Below are 23,744 nucleotides of genomic sequence, written 5' to 3'. Positions count from 1 at the left end.
AGTATTCCTTATAGTCTAGTCTGGGGTGGGCACATCATATAAGGTTCTGAGAGCTCCAAAATCAAGGACAGTTTCTAAAGTCCTATACCATTTCTCATCTCTCCCACAGCCACAGGGGACGATGCTTAGAAGAGTGACAAGAAATTAACTGGACAGAAATGTCATTAAGTGGGGTACGTGCGTACATGCATGCGTGCGTGCGTGTGTCCTACTAGTACAATTAGCACGGTGCATCTTTACCACTTCTCTAGACTTGCAGAAGTGACATCAACTTGAAATACCGTACAGTTTGCCTTGCCCAGCTCAGCCCAAGCTACAGAAACCACCTTTGTGTCCAGGCAGAGTAGATACCAGGAGTGACACCCAAGTGAGTCTTTTGAAAGTCGAGTCCGAGAGCCACCACCACAAGAAGTTCACCTCATGTCTCCAATGCCTCGTCTTTTGGCTAGGAGCAGATAATTTCCATTCTACAAGGTGATTTGGAAGTTTACTAAGCGCTGAAGTCCTTCAGGTTCCCAGGCAGGGAAGGTGCTAAATAAACAAAGTCAGACTGAGCCTTGGTCCTGCGTCAGAGCTTCAGCTGTGAGTACCCACACACGTTCACAGGGCTTTCTGCTCCCAAGGGCTTCCTGCACCTGCTTCCTCCTGCTTTGTAGCAAGCTCTCCCTCACCTGGCACATACGCCACACGGAGTCTCATCACACCTTGGTGAAGAAACACATGGACCCATATGTCAGCCAATGTGTTTATGTCTCTTTCTACGGAAAGGGGAAATATGTTTCACAATAAATGTTTGCATACTTGGGAGCAGATTTATTAATTTTTTAAAGGGAAGAATAGAAAAAGAAAAGAAATAGAAAATTTCACTGGAGCACTTGAAGCTTTATTGCTTTGAAATATATATATTTTTCTCCCTCTTCTTTGAAAATGGCCTGGGTGTCAGCTGGGAAGGATTTGTGCTGAGATCTGAGCCCTGGGGGTATGACAAGAGTGCAGTGTGTTAGCTCAAGTAGTTGGGGACAGGGTGGGGTGGGGGGGCAGGGTGGAGTTAGTGCTCAGAGCCACCTCAGGATGGCTAAGCAGTAAAGGAAGATTGAAGGGATCCAGGATATATGCATAAATGATTTAGGAGACTTCCAGGGGATTACCAAAGCATTCACAAAAACTTAACTGGCTGTTATGTATACAGTTCAGAGGGTAGCTTTTAGCAACAGTTAAAAGCCTATCTATTAAAATAATTATAATTGGATAATACCAGTAATGGCGTGTCCTGAGGGTTTGGCCCCCAGTTTGGCATTGGTGGGAATGGATGGAACTTCTGCAAAGTGGGGACCAACGGGAAGTACTTAGTGTCTGCCCTCAGAAGGGACTAGGGGTGCAAAGTTCTCTCTGGTGTCCTGCTTGGCAATGCAAGCTCTTTCATACCTCGTCCTCTGCTGGGGAGTTACCAGAGAAGAAGGGTCTCAATGTCCTCAGAGGTCACAGTGGGTCTGCCTTCTGCTGCTCAGATTTGCTGTCTGGGGTAGAGTCTCTGCCTTGGGCTTTGCTCTGAGATGAATACTGTTATATATTCAGCTCAGATGTTGGCCTTGGTCTGCAGTGAGCACTGCTGCCCTTCTTCATGGTGCAGGGGCCATTCTTCCCAGTGAGTTTTCTACACCCGTGGGCAATTCTCTTGTTTCTGCAGAGCCTGTGGTGGTATGTCCCTAATTGGCAAGATGGGGTATAGAGCTCATGCTGTACCTTGTGTGGAGCCATAACACAGGCTCCTGAGGCGAAGCCATGTCATATGCAAGGATTTATAGGCCCTTTGAGAAAAAGCACCTTGCCTGTTACAGAGGTCTGCTAGAAAAAGAAGGCTTGACTAAGAAGCAGCAAACAGCCTGCATCCTGAATTTCCCTTTTGTGAGGTGGATTACTTCAGAGCTACCCATTTATAGAGTTAGCTTTGGCCAGAAATTACCCCATAGTAATCTGACAATTGTATATTTAAGATGGAATAAAAGTGTAAGTATAGCAAAGGGTAGGAGACTGTAACAAAAGGCAAAGAAAGAAAAATCAGAAGAGCCTTGCAGAGCAGTGTGACTTCAAGAAAACTTCGTTGGAAGAGTCAGTCCCAAAGGCCGGGCTCTAATATTCCTTCTGAAACTGCATGCTCCTTGGCGTACTTGGTCTTATGTTTATACTTTGTTGCATCCACAGTGTGTGGCTTGGGTCCTGTCAGTCAACTACGCCTCTCAGGAAACAACAACACACTTTCGCATGTAAATCTGAGTGGCAGATTTCTTGTTCTTGTGTCTTTTCTAAGACATGCTACATGATCCCTCTGCAGGATCTTAACGTAACCTGTTTGCCCACCTAGAAAGCTCTTGTCCTCTTACCCTCCACCCATGTGAATCTTAGATGGCAGTCCTGGGGAAGCTATCTTTGAACCGCCAAGGACTTCAGGGTTCCTTGTTGCAGTTTTCAAACTCTTCATACTTTTATTCAGGAGGGAACTTATCCAAGTTTGTCATTATGTATCAGTAGAGTGCTGCTCTTTATATCTTCAGGAAGCTGTGCACTCTGTAAGTAGGATCTGCTTTGTGTGGAATCCCCATCACCTACCACTGTCCTAGCACATAGAATAGATTCATTGTGTGCTTCTAAATGAGTACAGGAATGACTAACATCTTTATAAGTTTTTAGCCTTTTTTTCTAAGTATCCAAGAAACTCTTACAGCATTTGACTTATAATTCCAATGTGCATTACCATAATCCCATGGATAGATGGAAGTGTAGAACCTTCCAGAGACTGATGCCAGGAAATTATAGCTTAAAAGAAATATAAATTTTCTTGGCCCCTTTCACTCAGTGTGAAATTTAATAATAAGGACACATTGATCTTTAGAACATTGTGCATATTTGGCATTGTTTTCTTTAAATTTATGAATAGGTATTTATTAAATATAATACTCCAATAGTAAAATTAGGAATGACATGAGTATAATGTGATTTGATATCTCCTGTGTGGCACTGAGCCTGGGCATCATTTGGCTGCCTGGTCTCTGTATGACATGCTGGTGTGGATGTTGTTATGTCATACATGAGGATTTTAGCATTTTGTGAAATTACATGTTTGTCTAAGGTCTCAACCATACCATGTGATAGATGTAAGTTTAGACTTATCAAATCTATCTTACTTCAATGGCTATGACCTTTACACAATTCTGTAATACCCTATTTTTTTACCCTAAATTTTTACCCTAAAATTTAAAGTTTTACTTTTTCTAGGAGGATGCCTAAAACATAGGGGTCTTTGTATCTAGACTAAACCTTGATTCAGATTCCCCTTAGCAGTAAAAAAAAACTTTCCTTATTAGCAGCAGACAGCAGCCATCCTTTATTTCTAAACACTGGGCTCTTTCATCTGGATATCATATGTACCTCTCAATCACAGTATGTCCAAGGGCAGAATGACACTGTGTTCTCACTTCATGGCCTTTCCTTGGACCCTTTTAACAATGGATGGCATCAGTGCCTCTGTGGGCCATGAGATACTTTCAGAGCTACTTTGTCCTCCAAATGATCCTCACTGTGCATTTCTGGACTCTGTGTATCCTTATGTATCTCTTCCGTACTTTAGTGTCTTGTCCAATATCTACAGGAACATGGAATATTCACTCAAGAGGTAATTTAGTAGGGACTGATTTTTAGTACCACACTTTGGAAATGGGTGTCCTTAGGTGTGTCTGTGTACCCTTTGAGGACTCTATGAAGTTCTTTTTTACTTCTTTTAAAAATTAATTCTTTCATTTTTTGAAATTATAGTGTGATTATATAATTTCTCCTCCCTCCACATTTTCTCATAAATCTCTTTGTTCTCTTTCAAATGCATGCCCTATTTTTCCATAAATTGTTACATGCATGTATGTATAAACACATATATTCCCAAAAACATGACTTGCTACATACAATATTTATGTAGGAAAAGGGCACATTCTTCAGGCTTTACGAATCTCCAAGGGCATGTCCTTGGGATGCTACAGCACAGAGATCAGCAGAATGGGCAGAGGCAGCCTCAACTGATTGCAGAGGTAGAATCCAATCTTAGCACAGAAGGGAGGACACTCAGACACTAGTCGTGAAAGAGTTTGAAAAGCATAAGATGGAAGGAACATGACAGATGATTGATATGGTTCTAATGCACGGACTGTCCTTTGATATGGTTCTGGATGCATGGACTGTCCTGAAGAGGGGGACACAGGAGCTGAATGTCACTGTGGCCTGCCACTGTTTTGTCTAAACTATTCTGTGCTTTTAATGACTGATTAAGTTGGATCTGAATGTCATAGAGTTGAGGGAGAGAGACTAGAAAACCAGTGGAAGAGCTGTCTTTGAAGTGCATGAGAGGCAGGGCATCCTCTGAGATGCTAATGGAGGCCATATTCCAACTGATGCTCCAGTTTTTGGGTGTTTGCTTGTTTGGTTGGTTTTTTGACAAATATGAGGCAAAATCTTCCAAAAGAAAAAGAAGAGGGGATGTTGGGAACAAAAAATTGATGAAATTGGAGGAATTTTTCAAAAATTAAAATTTGTTAAACATCCACTGTGTAGGTGTATATTGAGCATATAGTATCCTTGTTGTTATGAACTTGCCACATCTAATAAATTATAAGTTCCTCAAGGGTATGGACTGTGCTGTAACTACTCACATACCCCCAATAGCATATAGCCTAGTGCTATTTGTGCAGTAGGTAAACATTAAAGTTTTAGGTTAACTGAATTGAATCCACATGAACTATTTATTTTAAGCAAAGCCTGAGGCTCCTTCATCCATGAATTATTCTGGTGGGAGCTCTGTACAGCCAACTAGCAGAAGTCTGCTTCTTGGGAATATATCTTGAAGGGCTTAAGAGCCACACGTGCATTTCTAACAGAGATTCTGAACCTCAGTGTTGTTGATATTGGACTGGGAAATTCTTCAGAGAACCGTCTTGTACTTGTGTGTGCTGAACAGGATCCCCAGCTCCTGCTGACTTTGCCCATGTCACTCTCCGAGCCATCTCCAGTTGTGGCAAAAATATCTCCAGACACTAACAAATGTCTTCCAGGGCACAGAGATTCTCCAACCATGAGAGTCTCAGTTCTATAAATTTTATGATTAATTCATGTGAGAGTAATCCTGTGTAATGACCACTGACACTCAGGACATCTGAATCCTGATTGATGAGCAGAGGCTGTGGCTGTGCCTGCCATGTGCAGTGACTGGGGTTTGAACACTTCCCTCCCTCTTCTCCATGAGGAGCAGGGCATGACTTTCAAGTGATGGCTGTCCTCAGCCCTTTGCAGCTGTTAGCTCCTAAAGCCTAGATTCCTGATTTGTACCTTCCTTCCGCAGGGTTTTTAGTAGAGGCTGTTCTCTTAGAGACGCTGACAGTTGACTGAATAGATGCAGCCTCCCACAGCAAGCCAACATGTGAAGCCAGTTTAGCCAGAGAAGTCTGGGTAACTCCCTTGAAATATTTTGTTCTTTTGTTGTTGATAATAACATATAAATGGCGAAGCCTTGCGTTTATTTTGTATAGTGCTGTGGGAAAAATCACATCATTAACATTTCTTGCCCTTGTACTTGTTTTCAAGATGAGTCTTTGTTTGGAGGTCATGGATCAGTGAGAAGCCTAACAAAGATGTCTGTGTATCTCACATGGCTTTCCCGTGATGGGAACAGAAGGAAAGTATTGTAAAAGGCAGTACTTACTATTAACAGGAAGGCATGAATTTGATCCCGATCCCAAAGCACCTAGTGGGAAGAGGAAATCTGCCTACTCAGGCTATCTCCTCTGGCCTCCTTCCACATCCATGCCATGCTATGTGCATAAACACACACACACACACACACACACACACACACACACACACACACACGCACTCATGCACACACACTCATGCACACATACTCATGCACACACACACACTCATGCACATACACTAAATAGATACTCAAAAATATTGCTAACACTTCAAATATTAACGAGCATTATATTTCATATATAAAATAAATATATTTTAAATATGCATCTATAAAATAAAATAAAATATATAATACAATAAATGTTATAGTGATGTTCTAAAATATTGAGATTATACAAAATAGAATTTAACAATTTTTGAAATGTAATTCATATACCATAAGATCCCCTTTTAGAACTATCAAATTTAGTGGCTTTTAGTATATTAATTAAAATGCAGGACTTTTTCTAGGATATTAGACAATGTCTCCTTTGGAAGGTGTTTAATTTACTGGCATTCTGTTAATGTGCTCCTTATTTCAAAAATGTGCAAAGACATGTGTGAGGCTGCCCACAGCAAACCTGCAAGCTGCAGCAGTCACACTTCATGATGAAACTCATATGTTTTAGAAAGAAACTTAAAAGTGCTTGAATCCTTCTTTCTCTAACATGCAAATAAGAGCCATCGTGTGGTCTGAGGCCACACTTAGTTAAAGGATCACTGACCTTCCTAGTAGAGGAAAATAGACCCCAACAGTTGGAGCTGCAAGCCATCTGTCTTTAGCTATTTTACACTTTGTCAAAATTCATCAGTATGGCTGGGAAATAGCTGGGACCAACTAATATACTAAAATGTAAAGTGTGCATAAATGGCACACTCAAAATGTTTATTGTGGGATAAAATATTATTATACCCTTTGAAATTTTGGAAGAATAATAAGAGTTATGGAAGTTATTCATGTTGTAAAGATAATGCAGAATACTTGACAGGTTGTTGGAAGAAAGTGGATTTATGCTTAAATTTTTATAGGTATAGAATCCTAGTTTCTTACATTAAAACTATAATTGAATTTAGAGACCATTAACTCAACTCCGTTGTTTTATTGGTTAGGGAAATGACACCAGACAGTTTAAAAGGGTTGTCCAATATATAATGTACCAGAGGAAGAGAGCCCCTAGCACTTCTCCTATATCACAGGAATCAGTGTAGTACTGTTAATACTGCTGCCAATAGAAACAGCCCAGATTTCAAGAGCTTCACCTCTGTTAACTTAGATAACCCCACACAATTCTAGATGGTAAGTATTATTGCCTTTTTAAAGAACAGCCAAGACTCATGATGGTAAAGAACCTTGTAATATAATTTTTTATTTTAACTAATTAAAAAATCTGTGCATGTGATTTGCTATATGAAGAATCTCAGTTTCATGAGATCTCATTTATAAAGTGCTGATCTTAATGTTTGCATTATCAGGTTCTGCAAAGGGCGCTATCATTTAATTAAAGACACAGCCTACAGAATAGGAAAACTTTTGTCAAATATATATTTGACATGTTAGTATCTGGAATGCACAGAAAATTAAAACAACTAAATATATATATTTAAAACACCTTAATTAAAAATTGGGCATGGAACTTAACAGCAAGTTCTTGAAATATAAATAACTGAGAGGCACTAAAAATTCAGAGGTGTGACAAAATTAAAATTGGGAGGGATCCAAGATGGCAGCACTAATTGCACATTGTGTGTGATTAGCAGGAAAACTAGGACTGCTCAGTGACCTAAAGACCAAACTGAGACCTTCAAAACACCAGTGCTGCTAATTCCCAGGCCAGCAGCCTGCTGGCCTAGCCCACCCTGGGCAGAGAGAAGACAAGCAGAGCCCTGTCATATCAAGAAGGCCTGTAGAACACACTAGCAGCTTCAGGCTCTGGTCCCCCTCAGCCCGCCAGCTGCTTGCCAGCCTGACCCATCTGGGATACAGAGCAGACAGACAGAGCTGAGTCTGGCACAGACCAAGACTCACATTTGCTGCCATTTCAAAAAGGTCTGTGGGGGCAGCTAAGCAGCATCAAGCTTGACTCCCTCGCAGCCCTCAAGCTGCTTACTGACCTATACCATCTGTAACACAGCAGATAAACAGAGTCCTGCCATCTCAAAAAAGACTGTAGGGCACCTGAGCAACTTTGGGCTTGGAAATCTATCAGCCCACTCCTCTCCTGCCTGACCCAACTTGGATACAGTCAGGGAACCCAGCTGAACTGAGGTTCAGATCTAACACCCACTGTCCAACATCCTGAGGAGGCCTTTGGGGAGCCCTAGAAAACAACCTTTGGTTAGGAGTTCACTTTACTTGCTCCCAACCTGCCTGGCCAGTTTGGTACACAGATAGTGACCTCATTGGAGGACCCTCTAGGCCTGCTAACACCAGAGACAACCAAATGCCTACAGGACATCACAAGAAGACTAGCAACAAAACTGAGAGCCATATATCGACACTGGAAACCAGTGATGCTAACATAATAAGGCCTGGAGATATGAACACCCACAAAGCACAAAGAGAAGACTTTAAATCTGAGGTGACGAAAATGATAGAAGCTTTGAAATAGGAAAATAAATCACTCAAAGAACCACAGGAAAATACATTCAAACAGATGAAGGAATTGAATAAATCCTCTAAAGAATTACAGAAAAATACATCCAAAAAGATGAAGGAATTGGATAAATCCTACAAAGAATTACAGGATAACACATCCAAATAGATGAAGGAATTTAATAAATCTTATAAAGAAATGCAGGAAAATTCAATGAAATGGGAGAAAGAAATTAATAAGACTATTCAAGATCTCAAAGGGGAATTGGAAGCAACAAAGAAAACACAAGCTGAAGCAAACATAGAGTTGGAAAACATAAAGAAGAAAACAGCATGGAAGAGAGAATCTCAAGTGTGGAAGATACGATCAAAGTTATTGATCCATCAATCAAAGAAAACGTTAAAACTAAAAAGTTCCAGACACAAAATGCCCACGAAATCTGGGACAGTATAAAAAGACCAAATCTAAGAATGATAGGAATAGAAGAAGGAGAGGATTGCAAGCTCTATAGCTGAGAAAACATTTTCAACAAAATCATAGAAGAAAACTTCCCAAGCCTAAAGAAAGAAATTCTCATAATCATACAAGAAGCCTACAGAACTCCAAATAAATTTGACCAGAAAAGAAAATTCTCAGCACACATAATAAAACATTAAATGTACAGAACAAAGAAAGACTATTAAAAGCTTCAAGAGAAAAAGGTCATATCATATATAGAGGCAAACCCATCAGAATTACAGCTGACTTCTTAACAGAGACTATGAAAGCTAGAAGGTCCTGGACTGAAGTCATGCAAACATTTAGAGACCATAGATGACAACCCAGATTACTATACCCAAAAAACTATCAATCACTATAGATGGAGAAAACAAGATATTCCATGACAAAACAAAGTTTAATAAGTACTTAACTACAAATCCAGCCCTACAGAAGGTAAAAGAAGAAAAACTATAACTCAAGAAGACTAACTACACCCAGGAAACATGGGAAATAAATAACTCTACATCCACAAATCCAAAACACAGAAACACACACTCTACCACCACCAACATCAAAATAAAAGGAACTAACAATCACTGGTCATTAATATCTCTTAACATCAATGGCCTCAACTCCCCAGTAAAAAGACACAGGCTGGCAGAATGGAAGCGAAAACAGGATCCGTCATTCTGCTTAATACAAGATACACACCTAAGCAATAAAGATAGACATTACCTCAAGCAAATAGACCCAAGCAGCAAGCCAGAATAAGCCATTCTGGTATCTGATAAAGTGTATTTTCAACCAAAAATAATTAAAACAGATGGGGAAGGTCACTACATCCTCATCAAAGGAAAAATATGCCAAGACTTTTTCTTAATTCTGAGCATCTATGCCCCAAATGTAGGAGCGCCCACAGTTCTGAAAGAAACATTACAAAAGCTTAAGCCACACATCTAACTCCACACATTAATAGTGGGAGACATTAACACCCCACTCTCACCAACAGGCAGATCATCAAGACAGAAACTAAATAGAGAATCAAGGAAACTAATAGACATCACGAAACAAATAGACCTGATATCTACAGAACATTTTACTCAAACACAAAAGATTATACCTTCTTTTCAGCACCTCACAGAACTTTCTCTAAAATTGACCACATACTTGGTCACAAAGCAATCCTCAACAGACACAAGAAAGGTGAAATAATTCCTTTCATATTATCAGAACACCATGGATTAAAGATGGAAGTCAACAACAAAAGAAACAACTGAAAGCCTACAAATTCATGGAAACTGAACTACTCAATGACATCTGGATAAGGGACGAAATAAAAAGAAATTTAAAACATCCTAGAATTAAATGAAACTGAAGGCACAACATATCCAAACCTATGGGACACAATGAAAGCAGTGCTAAGTGAAGGCTCATAGCACTAAGTGCCTTTATAAAGAAACTGGAGAGAGTCTATAAGTAACTTAATAGCACACATAAAAGTTCTAGAACAAAAGGAAGCAAACATACCCAAGAGGAGTAGAGGGCTGGAAATCATCAAATTCAGGGCTGAAATCAACAAATTGGAAACAAAAAAATAAAATCAATTAAGAATCAATGAAACCAAGATCTGGTTCTTTGAGAAAATCAATAAGATTGACAAACCTTTAGCCAAACCAACTAAAAGGCATAAGGAAAGTATTCAAATCAACAAAATCAGAAATGAAAAGGGGGACATAACAACAGACATTGAGGAAATTCAAAGAATCATCAGGTCTTACTTCAAAAGCCTATCTGCCTCAAAATGAAATAGACAATTTTCTTGCTAGTTACCAACTACCAAAATTGAATCAAGATCAGGTAAACAAATTGAATAGTCCTATAACACCTAAGGAAATAGAGGCAGTCATCAAAAGTCTCCCAACAACAAGAACAATAAAAGCTCAGGACCAGATAGAATCAGTGCAGAATTCTACCAGATCTCCAGAGAAGAGCGAATACCAATTCTCTTCAAACTATTTCATAATATCAAAATAGAAGGAATATTACCAAACTCATTCTATGAGGCTACAGACACTTTGATCTCTAAACTACAAAAAGATTCAACAAAGAAAGTGAATTTCAGACCAATTTCTCTTAAGTACATTGATGCAAAAATACTCAATAAAATACTCACAAAGTGAATTCAAGAATGCATCAAAACTATCATCCACCATGACCAAGTAGGCTTCATCCCAGGCATACAGGGGTGGGTAACTATACAGAAATCCGTCAATGTAATTCATCATATAAACAAACTGAAAGAAAAAACTCACATGATCATCTCCTTAGATGCCCTGAAAAAGCATTCTACAAAATCCAACACCCATTAGTGTTAAAAAGTCCTGGAGAGAGCAGGAATACAAGACATATACCTAAACATAGTAAAGGCAATACACAGCAAGCTTATAGCCAACATAAAACTAAATGGAGAGAAACTTAAATTAATTCCACTGAAATTAGTGATAGGACAAGGCTGTCCACTCTCTCTATATCTCTTCAATATAGTACTTGAAGCAATAAGATAACTAAAGGAGATCAACAGGATACAAATCAGAAAAGAAGAAGTCAAAGTACCACTATTTGCAGATGATATGATAGTATATGTAAGTGACCCCAAAAATTCTATCAAGAAACACTCATACAGCTGATAAACACCTTCAGCAAAGTGGCTGGATAAAAAATCAACTCAAAAAAGTCAGTAGCCCTCCTGTATAAAGTGACAAGCAGGCCAAGAAAGAAGTTAGGGAAACAACACCCTTCACAATAGCCACAAATAATATGAAGTATCTTGGTGTAACTCTAACCAAGAAAGTAAAAGATTTGTAAGAAAAAAACTTGAAATATCTGAATTTGAAGATTTCAGAAGATGGAAAGATCTCCCATGCTTGTGGATTGGGAAAATCAACAAATTAATAATGGCCATCTTACCAAAAGCAATCTACAGATTCAATTCCCATTAAAATATCCATACAATTCTTTACCAACTTCAGAAGATCAATTCTTAACTTCATATGGAAAAACAAAAATACCCAGAATAGCTAAAATGATCCTGTACAATAAAAGATCTTCTGGAGGAATCTCCATCCTGGATCTCAGGCTATAATATAGAGCAACAGTAATAAAAACAGCATGGTACTGGTATAGAAATAGGCTGATTCATCAATAGAATCAAATTGCAGACCCAGAAATAAACCCACATACCTATGGACATTTGATTATTTGACAAAGGAGCCAAATATATACAATGGAAAAAAGATAGCATCTTCAACAAATAGTGCTGGTCTAACTGGATAGCTACATGTAAAAATGCAAATAGGTCCATATTCATCACCCTGTATGAAACTAAAGGCCAAATGGATTAAAGACATCAACATAAAACTAGATACACTAAATCTGTTAGAAGAAAAAGTGGGTAAGACCCTAGAACTCATTGGCACAGGAGACAACTTCCTGAACAGAACACCAACAGCTCAGGCTCTAAGGTCAACCATTAATAATTGGGACATTATGAAACTGAAAAGGTCCTGTAAGGCAAAAGACACTGTCAACAGAACAAAATGACAGCCTATAGACTGAGAAAAGATCTTCACCATCCCTACATCTGACAAAGGGCTAATATCCAAAATATATAAAGAACTCAAGAAATTAAACACCACCAAACCAAATAATCCAATTAAAAATGGAATACAGAATTAAAGAGAATTCCCTCAATAGCAGACTATCCAATGGCTGAGAAACACATAAAGAAATACTCAATATCCCTAGTTATCATGGAAATGCAATTCAAAATGACTCTGAGATTCCAGCTTACACCTATCCAAATAGCTCAAAAGCTCAGGTGACAGCACATGCTGGCAAAGATATGGAGAAAGGGGAACACTCCTCCATTGCTGGTGGGAGTGCAAACTTGTACAACCACTTTGGAAATCAATCTGGCCCTTTCTCAGGAAAATGAGAATAACTCTGTCTCAGGACCTAGCCATACCACTACTGGGAAGATACCCAAAATATGCTTCACCATACAACAAGGACAGTTGCTCAACTATGTTCATAGCAGCTTTATTTGTAATAGCCAGAATCTGAATACAACCTAGATGTCCCTCAACCAAGGAGTGGATAAAGAAACTGTGGTACATTTACACAATGGAATACTATTCAGCTATTAAAAACAAGGAAATATTGAAATTTGCAGGCAAATGGATGGGACTAGAAAGACAATCCTGAGTGAGGTGATCCAAACCCAGAAAGACAGGCATGGTATACACTCACTCATAAGCAGATATTAGCCACTTAATACAGGATAACTACACTACAACAGAGACCAAAACATCAACCAAGGACCATGTATGATGTGGACCTAGACCCTCTGCTCAGATGTAGTAGCACATCTCTTTATGGGTCTCATGTGTGGAGAGTAAGAACTACTTCGGACACGGACTTTGGCCACCAAATTTAGATCACTACCCCATGGCAGGAAGGCCTTTCCAGGCTACAAAGGAAGAGGTTACAGGTAGTACAGATGAGACTTGATAGGCTGAGGTCAGATGTTAGGGGAGGAGGGCTCCCCTTTCTGAGGACTAAGGGAGGGAGGGAGAGGGGATGGAGGAAGGGATTTGAATCGGGAGGGAACGAGGGAAGTAGAAACAATCAGGAAGTGAAGAATTTAAACTGCAGAACAAGCAAGTAACTTACATTGCTAATCCCACCATATGAGAGTAGCTCTGAGACTGGCTGAGACATGAAGGTCTAGGCATAGACAATGCTCCTTGTTGGCTACAGAACCCCTATGAGTTACTAGTAGATGCCATTCTTCATGTGTCATGAGTGAAGATTTACAGATGCCTTTTTTTCTGATCATACAAAGATTAGAAAACCAGCCTTAATTGTTCTGTGCATCATGAAAACCTTATATACTTATAATTTTAGGACAATACAATGCTTGTTAGAAATTATATGCTTTCAGAACAAAAGGGCTGGACACTGACATTGGATCAGACCTCAGAGGATTCACTCCTCTCAGCATGATGGACACTGACATCTTGAATCCTTCATATTCCAGCACCAAGTGCTTCAATTGCTGTTCAGCATCAGAACAAGACAGCTCCTAGGAGACTTTCAAAGAAAGCTTCCAATTGCAATTGGTCCAGCATTTCAGACTGTCCCACACAGGACTCTAATTAAGCCTGGAATTTCTCAACACTTAGAAACTGGACCACAAATGCTATTCCTAGCTTGTTTAACCATTTCCCCAATATTATTTGGACCCCTACAAAGGTATTATTAGTCCAAAATCAGCCAGAAGAAACTTTAAGAGAATGATGCCCCTTTTTCTTCAAGGGGGGTTGGTAGGTTTTCAGTTGCTTTCTTGGTCTATAGAGGATTATTATTAATAGGGGTTGGTAACACTTTAGTACTGGTCTTATTTAAAGAGAAGAGAAGGTTAGACTCATCGATGTTTCTTTTTTTTTTTTTCCTTTATCTTACATTCTTAGATTTGGAGATAGGGTTTGAAAAGAAAGAAGGGAGAATATATAAATATATAGGGAAGATAGAACAAAAAGTAGATTAGTAAGTCTACTCCTTAACTTAATGCCTTAATTGTCACTCACAAAGTTATTTTTAATTCACTGGTATAGAATTTTGTATATAGATGCAAAATAAGTGTAATTTTAGAAACAGTGGTATAGAATTCAAATGTAAGATTATTCTTCACACACACACTGTATGTGTATATATACATGTGTGTGTATATATATGAGTATAAATATACATATATATGTGTATATATTCTAATATGAGGTATTGTACCTGTATAACTCAGTTATGATACAAGGTTTACTTCCAATACTTTGAAAGTGCTATTGCAGGCTGTTTAGGATAAATAAATTATACAAGTTAATTGTTAACTGATCAAATCACGGTCATGTCAATTACTAGCCTACTTTTTTCACAAGAAAATACATCTTATGATTCTATAGAAAGATGAGGTAGGATAGTTAGATAAGGTCTTCAAAAACCTCATAGACATGCAGAATATGGCATTTAAAAATGCTTTTATTATCTTAAAGATTCACTGACAATGAGACAGATTAACTCCTGGCAATATCCAGCCTACCTCAAAGTGGATGATGAGCATCAAAGAACCTCCCTATGGAGATGGCTCCAAATGTGACAAATCAGCCACTGGGCAAAAAGCCTTCATTTCCACCACAGACAGAATTTTTCCTAAAAAAAGGGGAGGTTGGATGCAGGCAGAGTTGGCGACCAAACTCTGCCAAGACAGGGTAAGCAATTCCTCAATAGTTCCTGCCTCACAAATATGTCTGTCTGATATATTAGGTCAGAAGGCTGAAGAAGATGATCCACCATTATAGAGACTTTGTGGTGACTATTCAGGTAGAAAACTGTCTCTGTCATCTTCCCATTTAGAAAGCTACTAACCTGCACTCCTGGCATACTCAGATAATCAAGTTTATTCCTTCTCAAGTCTCTGATGGAGTTAAAGAACAGGTATCTTAGTTTTACAGTGGAGCTTAGTTGTTTATGGGTTAAGATGTTTTTAAGTCTAGATAAATGTTTTAGATTGACAATGAAAAGATGTGACAGAGACTGATTTACATTCAGAATTTTAGAAGCACCAAGATAGGAAAGATGTCTTCTTCAAGGCTGCCAATACAAATAGCCAAAACAATAAGAATGCAACATTTATATAATTCCTGATTGTGTCATGGTTCTTCTTGCTGAAGGTAGTTTATTGTATGTGTGTAATACTATAAATGTAAACATAAAAAATAAAAAATCTAATTAATAAAGAAAAGAAAAAATAGGAGATATTATTGGCAAAGAGAGAACATGGAACATCAGTTGTCTGGGTCTAGGTGACCGCACTTGGTACAATATTTTGTAGTTACCAGAAAGTGAATTCAGCTGGCTGTATTTATATGTATGTATGTGTATGTTCATATGTAACACTATGCACATATTATGTTTGCAACACATATATGTGTGTGTGCATGTGAAACAATATCTAAAGAAGAGGTCATGAATTTGAGAGTGACTTGGGCACATGGTAGAAAAGGGGTGGACATGGAAGCCACCTATGTAATTCTCAAAAAAGATGAAAATATTAACCTTTTTATATATAAATATGATTTAAATTTAAATTTTAAATTTTAAATAAAAATATAAATGAGTAGAAAAGAGTTCCATGGTCATGAATAAAAAGGCTCTACTATTGTACATCTATCCATTTTCCCCCAATTTAGGACTTCTGAAACTTTAATTAAAACTTTTGTAAAACTTGATACATTGATTCTAAACTTCTAAATTCATTTAATTTGGCAAAGTGATTCTAACATTCTAAGTTAATACTATTTTTAAAAATTAATGCATTCTTTGAAGTCATACAGAATATAGTGTGGTCACATTACCCTATCCCTTGAAATTCATTCTCCCATTATGTAGCCTTTTGATTTGTTCTTATTTTGTGACCCAAAAATTAAACCAGGATCACTATCATGAGAAATCATGCTATATCCATGCAGCCAGGGTAAATCACCTGTTGCTATCTCACTGAATACGATGACTCCTCTCCCACAGCAGCCATCAACTGTCTCCCTTACATAGAATGCTAGAAAGAGCAGAACCCATGAGCTCCTCCCTGAGGCATGACTGGTGATGGCAGCTGCTATGGTGTCATTATGGCAGTGGTCACATCACTCCCCATCATGTGCCTTCTCTCCCTCAGTTGTCCTTGTGCCATTGAGAAACTTATGCTTATGCCTCCCTGAGGACTGAGCATTCACTTATTCTCAAGAGTTTGACCAACTAAGAATCTTTGAATTAACTGCTATTTGCTGCAAAATGGCAAATAAATAAGGAATACATTATATTGGAAGGGAGAAATGTTGGGGGTCTGGGGGCAGTTGGAGAGAGGAGCGAGTGTGGATATGATCAAGAAACATTGTGTACATGTATGAAAAGTTCAAATAATAAATAAAAACACTAGTCAATGATTATCCTGAAAAATTTAGAAACAGGAAAAGCTATGCACAGCCAAAAGAGTTCAAGAGAGTAAATAAGCTAAAAGTGGGGATATGATCTATTGGATATCAAGAAAAGTATGTCAAGCACTGCACATGCAAATATAGTACGGGCTTGAAGTTGGACATGGCAATTTACTTAGGACAGAAATAAGTATAATACAACTGCCTGATGCTAGGGGAAAGAAAGCTATACAGACAGAGAAAATAAACAGTGTTTTTCTATATAAAAATTGATCTCAGTTAGAATAAAATCTCTCATTTAGAATAAACCATAAAATTTTATGACATCATAGCATAACTTATGGCTTTGAGCTAGAAATTATCTTATAAATACGGCATTGAGATACCATCAGGATAAATTTTTAGACACTCATAAAATATATTATTTTACACTTGTTAGAATGCCCAGATTTAACTCTATCAATATCAAATTTTGGATAGAAAACAGATGTCTTAGCTTTCTGCTGTTGTGGTAAGCAGCATCACTGCTAGAACCTTGGCAAAGAAGGACTTATTTCAGCCTGCAGCTCCGAGGTCATACTCTGTCGCTGAGTGAAGTCAGAGCTAAAACTCAAGGCAGGTACCTGGGGACAGGAAGTGAAGCAGAGGCCATGGATGAATGCTGCTTACTCTCTTGACATGCATGGTTTGCTTGGCTTGCTCTCTTCTGTAAGCTGGGGCCACCTGCCAGGCGTGGAACTTCCCACAGTAGGCTCTGTCTTCCAACAACAGTCATTGACCAAGACATGCTGAAATGCCACACAGGCATTTTCTCATGGTGCACGAAGGGAAGCAGGGCACAAGTCGCTGGCACCAGGGATGAGAGCCATAGCATGACGACATCAGTTTTCTCCTCTTTGCCATACTCCTCTCTAGACTGTGTATATGCCTCAGATTCTGATTTCAGGGCTCCCAGAGAAAAATCCACTCTCTGTAGATTGTGGTATTTGGAAAAAAATATTTATATCCCTATTATTTCATAAGAAAGTATCTAAGGTTAAGTAAATGAATAGCCTAGCTAAGGTATTATGCATTTGATAAAACCCCAATTCGTCCTCTAATTTAAGCTGCTTGAAAACCCTATGGTTTTTGTAATATACTAGTGAAAATCTCAAGTGGATGGCAATGTAACATAATAACTGAGAAATTCCTGACCAGTCCTCCATTCCACAGTATGCATTTACAGGAATATCTTCAGGAAGGATAACTACCATGCACTCTACCTCACTCTAAAGAAGCACAGACAAATTGTGCCAAATCTTCATTTAGAATATTTCAAAGCCACAGAAAAGAAAGTTTACCAAATGTGTATCAGCTAAAACACATACATAGAAAACAGCATATCCACTGAAATGCAGTGGAATCTAATACCCCTGCATTTTCCTCCATTTTCACATGTGCAGTGGTCCTGAGACTTGAGATCATTTTTCGCCGTCGACTTGTCATGTCCTGCTCAGTATTTGATTGTCACTTTTCATGATGCTGTCCCATTAGTTGGGTTTGAGAAATGTTTTGTTATTTCTAATTTTCTTAATGTTAAAGAATGCTGCCATAAGCACTCAATATGAAGGTCCCTTTCTGGGTCTCAGATTTTGGAGTTGGATGCATTCCAAACAGAATTACTGGAACGGAGGCTATATTCATTCTTGACACTCTTTCTACGAGATAAATCTTACAATTATGGTATTTGCTATATTTCAACAGAATATGACATGTGATTCTCTACCTCTTGCTGTATAAAATGAAACAAAAGGACAAAAACATCAAAGCACAAGTTAGAAATATTGACAAGAAATTGGATTGAGGACAGGCTCAGTTGGCCAGTGCACTCACAAGCAAGCCTGACGATCTCAGTCCGATCATCAGGTCCCACATAGCAAAGAAGACCTGACCCCTGTAAAGTGTCATGACTGTTTTCTGTGTGTCCCGGCACATGCTCCTCCTTGAAAAAAATAAATGTAATAAATTGAAAAGAAAGAATGAAGGAAGGAGTGAAGAAAAAAAGAAAGAAAGAAATAAAGCTTAGACAAGGGGTATTTTTTTTCTTGCCATTTGGGTAAGGAATGCTTTCTTAATGAAGATTTCTTTAAAAGAAAATCCATAGTTATAAAATGATAAATCGCATATTAAAAACTGTTCATTAAAATATTTTTAAAAGAAGCACCTTGATGTGAATATCCTAGGTACATTACCAAAAATGGAAAAATTTGCACAAATATTGGTTGAGGACATGCTCTCAAGAGGAACCTGCCATGAAACAAAGGTAGTGGGTAAGGAAATCAGGGGAGCTGAGCAGCTAAAGTCCTGCATGGCCCTAATTCCACGGAGAAGTCGGACAGATAGCATAGAGGTCTTGGCTAGGTAACCGTGCAGTCTCTCCTCCTGAGCCTCTGCACTAGGCAGGTATTGGTTAAAGCTGAGTCTACATACAGAAGACAGACTTTTGGTTATAACAGACCCATATGACAGGCAAAGAATTACCAACATTGTGTGAAGTACAGCAAATAAATAAAAAGAAATGCAAAACCCCAATGTCGGGAGGTATTCTCAGTCTCATTATTTTTTGAAGGGGATGCAAATTAAAAGCAACCGAGAAATCAGTTTGTATCCATGTGATTGACAAAATACTAGAAATTCACATTATTGTAGAGGCTGTGGGTTGTCAGGATTTCTTGTACCTTAATGGTGTATTTACAGATTGGTATAACCACTTTGTTAAGGAAATTTGGCATTTCCTATAAAGACAAACATTTTTTATAATTTTCAGCTCAGCAATCCTACACCTAGGCATACCCCAAAACAATTACACTCTTAAAATGTATAAAATATAATTATTGCTTTTTTATTGTAACATTGAACTAATCGTTATCAAAACAATGATTTAAAATTAATCATATTCCTCTTAATAAAATAAGAAGTGGATAAATTATGGCATGTTTTTACAAAAATATTACCTAGAAATGAAAATTAAGGAAAGACAATTTTATAAAATACTGTGGGTATTTGTTTGTAATATAATGTTGAACTAAGAGATCTTAATTTTAGAAAACTCTATACAGCTTGATAACATTAGTATAAAATCTGAAAATAAGCTAGAACAAATGACATTAAACTAACTATAAAATTAGGGCATGATAAGAATAAAATTCAATGTATAGTACTTCAGAGTTATGCAGAAAATCAGAGGTCAGGGAAAAGAAACGCATAGGTATAGATGGTAATAAAAATGCTTTATTGTAGGTCTAAACGGAAGTGGAAGTTTCTGGTTTCTTTAAAAACTCAGTTGTGTCATGGGATGTTTTTCTGGAAGCTGTGTTGTGAGAGGGCGTGTGATCTTTTCCTGAAAACAAACATGTGATGTTTAGAAGGAATTTAACTAGAACCCCACATTCAGTGAGACTACCCTTTTTGCATTGCTATGCCATGCAACACTTGACTGATATTTGCTAATCTTCACTTTGTAGAGAGAAATGCAACAGAGAACTTCCTGTGGTCTTCTGGCTGATTCTGGACACTTCCACTGACTCATGCCAGTTAGGTTTCTGCTGGATTGTGCCTCCACTACTGATCTGTGTCCCTGTTTGGTGTTTGCCGTTGATATGGACTGCTGGTATCCAGACAACACAGAGTGGAATTGACCCAAGGAACTACGTCTAAACAGGTCCACAGTGCCTTTTTCCTATTAACCTTTCTTAAATTAATTTTTAATCTTTTACATATACATTTATATTATTACCATATGTGCAATAAACTACCTATAGCAAGAAGAATTATGATACAATCAGGAATTATATAAATGATACATTCTTAGTGTTTTGACTATTTTTATTTGGCAGCCTTGAAGAAAACATCTTTCCTGTTTTGGTGTGTCTAAAATTCTGAATGTAAATCAATATTCATCACATCTTGTCATTATCAACTTAAAGCATCTATCTAGACCAGCCTACCTCAAAGAAGATGATGAGCATCAAAGAACTTCCTTATGGAGATGGCTTCAAATGCGGCAAACAAGCCACTGGGCAAAAAGTCTTCATTTCCACCACAGACTGAATTCTGCCTAAAGAAGGGCAAGCCTGGATGCAGAAGAGTCGACAGCCACATGCTGCCAAGACAGGGTAAGCAAGTCCTCAGTAGTTCCTGCCTCACAAAGATGTCTGTCAGATATATTGGGACAGAAGGCTGAAGAAGATGTTCCACCATTATAGAGACTTTGGGGTGACTATTCAGGTAGAAAACTGTCTCTGTCATCTTCTCATTTGGAAAGCTAAAAACCTGCCCTCCTGGCAGACTCAAGTAATGAAGTTTACTCTTTCTCAAGTTTCTGATGGAGTTAAAGAACAGGTAGCTTAGTTTTACAATGAAGCTCAGGTGTTTAGGGGTTAAGATTAACTTTCTCTTTCCCTTACCTCTGGTAGGTGCGTTAAAAGGAAAGTTAAAATAAAGTAGATTTTGAAAAATTTAGCCTAAACCGAATAGTAGATCCATGGCATGAATCATCGTATTACAGTTTAGATACATTCATAACGCGCAGTGTCAGGGATGTGAGTAAGCTACTGATAATAAGCCTAGGGCTATGACTCATGCGATTTCAAATACATCAGGTCTAATAAAATAAAGTAATAAATAATCTGACGGCCAAGTTCATGAATGCATGGGCCTCGTTATTATTTTTTACTTAATTAAATGAAGCAGTTATATTTGGAGCCATGAAGAACTTGTTTTCTCATCTTCTATTTACTTCTCATGGTAATTTAAGTTGACTGAGATTACTTACCTTCTCCATTTGAAATATGGATCACACATAGCTGTTTCTAAAGTCCCATGAGGTATTTTTGAGATTCAAAAGGAGATCATAAAAATGAATAGAGATGAGATATGATAGATATTGATTTTCACTCAGAAATTTAGACCCAACAAGATAGGAAAGATGTTTACTTCGTTTGCCAAACACAAACAGCCAAATCACTATGAATGTTATATTTATAGAATTTCTCGTGGTTCTTCCTGATGTATGTAGTTTATTTTATTCATGTGTAATAATATAAATGTATATATTTTTAAAAACACAATTTTGAAAATAAAAAAAATGAAGTCACAATGGAAAGGATCAATGGGTAGAGTGGGCTTAACAGTGAGGGTAATTGCTGCTCTTGCACAGGACTCACGTTCCCAGCATCCAGTATCCACATGGTGGTTGCAACTGTTCATAGCTCCAGTTTCATGGGATTTGATACCCTCTCTTGACTTCTGCAGGCACCAGGCACACATTAACGCAGAAACATACCTTTAGCTAACATTCTAATACAAATAAAAACATATGAACAAACAAATAAATAATAAAATAAACTTAAAATGTATATGCACATATGACATTATTGGTTGGATTGGTTAAGCATATTGTAAGAAACTATGGGGTTGTTGTTGCCGGAGAAGGCACCACAGGAAATAGAGTTGTACTGTCCTGAATCCAGTGCATTCTGTAGAGATGAAGAGCGGGATGCCAGGAGCTCCAAGAACATGTGTGTCAGTGGGTTTGGGAAGTGATGGTTTGGGAGCAATGGGGCAGAGGACTGCAACTCACATGGAATTTACATCACAGCAGAGTAGAGTCCAGAACTAAGATTCCTGTAACTCATTCGCTATGGTTATTATGGCTTCATAAGAAAGAGAACATCTAATTTATCCCAAACCAAAATTTTTCACTAGTCAGAAATTCCCTTGCTGGAGAATGTACAAATTACTGAAATGTATTAAGTTTTATTAATCTAAGGAGATAAATATTTCACTTACGATTAAATTTTGGAAGAAGGAAAACATTCTGTGAATACCAGTTCTCTCACTGAGAGGTCATTTCCCTTGCTACAGAAGAAATAACCTGATCAGCCCCACCCAACTTGTTACAACTTGCCTTTAATCCATCAGAAGCAGCTAAAGGCTTTTCTTCTCTTTAAATTTCTTACCAAACATATTCTTAAATTAGACATTGGCCTTACCTTCCATGTTTAGGTTGTCTGAGAAAAAAGACCGTCCACACTATTGGGTGAGCTTCCATTCATGTACTTAGAAAGAGCCTTCAACCAACCAGCAATCAGCACATACTGGCACTGTACACATGGGGTTCTTCAGCTTGCACTTGGGGCCCATCCGCTGATAATAGAGTCCAGTGTTCTGCATGCTTGCCAATGGTTGCTAAGGGAAAATGACACGCCTTCTTGTTCCTTATTAATAGACTAGAGAGAATTTGGGGATGTCATTTGAACTATGGTTACCACATTTTAAACTCTTCTCTATGAAGTTAGAATCAATTTTTTTTCTGTTTGTTCTTGATTCAGAGGGGCTATGGATGGCAAATAAATCAGACAGCTTTCGGAGGACACTGTACGTTGTGAGACTAGTCAGGTCTTCCAGAAATGCCGGAGCTTCGCTGAATAATCAGTGGCACTCAAACCATACTCAGAGTAAAGATGCCAATATGGTGCTCATAAGTGCTATCACCATGGTTGATATATTTGTGCATTCTCATCTGTGTTTAAAGAATTTGGGTGTGATACTTCATATATTTTCATAATTAAACATGGGGTCCTCCAAGCTATTTCTAAATACCTTCTTTTATCCCAAACTTTTTCTCTGAGTTCCAAACTTTTTTTTATCTAGATTTGCATTTCTGTTGGAATGTCCCCAAAGTATCTCTTACTCTTAAAAACAAAAAACAAAAAACAAAAAACAAAAAACCCAAATCAAACCAAAACAAAACCCAAAGCAAAACAAATCATAAACAAACAACAAAACCCATATTTCCTACGTTTCTTATAAC

This window comes from Acomys minous (genome assembly GCF_964271855.1).
Source record: "Acomys minous genome assembly, chromosome: 1".
NCBI classification, from domain to species: Eukaryota; Metazoa; Chordata; class Mammalia; order Rodentia; family Muridae; genus Acomys; species Acomys minous.
Note: the sequence above shows the minus strand (reverse complement) of the source record.